The following is an 870-nucleotide window of genomic DNA, read 5'->3' as shown; positions in this document are numbered from 1 at the left end:
TCTGGAAATATAAAGAGGTATGTGGAAGAGCAAATAAAAACCAGCAATAAACTTGCTGTTGCTGATACTTGGAACAAATGTTTTTAGAGGCATGGTATTTCATGTTCATGCAAAGTGTAAGGTTATAGAAAACTCTCACCAAGCATTGTGTCAATGACCACAAAAAATCTGAGATGAAACTCAAGAGAAACAGCACTGGGCAGACAATGAGAGACACAAAAAAACATATTTTGCTCCAGAATACAGCAGAAAACAAATGACGAAAGGATACTGCCTCTAATTATTTGAAGCCATAAATGTTTACGCCTTAAGAGCTGAAAGTAAATTGTGGGAGTATTGGAACAGGGCCTGCCCAAGCTCTGCTTTCCTATCTCTATTTCACCATTGCCTTAGAACCTCCACCAATATTTACTTTCTAGTGCAAGCATCCTTCACAACAGCAAGGTACAACAAAAGAATAGAACCATGAACTGACGAAGGAAATAACCATATAAATCCTTCAATTCCCTTTGATGTTGTCCAGTTAAATTGAATGCACAATGCATGTGAACAAAGCTATGGGAGATGGTTTTACTGAAGTGTTAATGTCTGTGAAGGAGGGATAAAATAAATGTGGCACTAGCATTGTAGTGTTGTTGTTGTTGTTATATGCTTTCAAGTCGATTATGACTTATGGCAACCCTATGAATCTTTTTTGGATATATTCATAGGGTTTTCATGGTAAGAGGTATTCTGAGGTGGTTTACCATTGCCTTCCTCTAAGCCTACGGCACCTGGTATTCCCAGGCGGTCTCCCATCCTAGTACTAACCAGGCCTGACCCTGTTTAGCTTCCGAGATCAGGAGTGTTCAGGGTAGTATGGCCATAGGC

The 870-nt window shown here is 39.7% G+C and overlaps 1 pseudogene; it reads right to left on the bottom strand.

The window, feature by feature from the left end:
- Window positions 1-761: 761 nt before the first annotated feature.
- Window positions 762-870, bottom strand: LOC133368148 (5S ribosomal RNA; annotated as a pseudogene).

This window comes from Rhineura floridana, chromosome 11 (assembly GCF_030035675.1).
Source record: "Rhineura floridana isolate rRhiFlo1 chromosome 11, rRhiFlo1.hap2, whole genome shotgun sequence".
Classification (NCBI taxonomy): Eukaryota; Metazoa; Chordata; class Lepidosauria; order Squamata; family Rhineuridae; genus Rhineura; species Rhineura floridana.
This window is presented reverse-complemented; position numbering and strand designations above follow the sequence as displayed.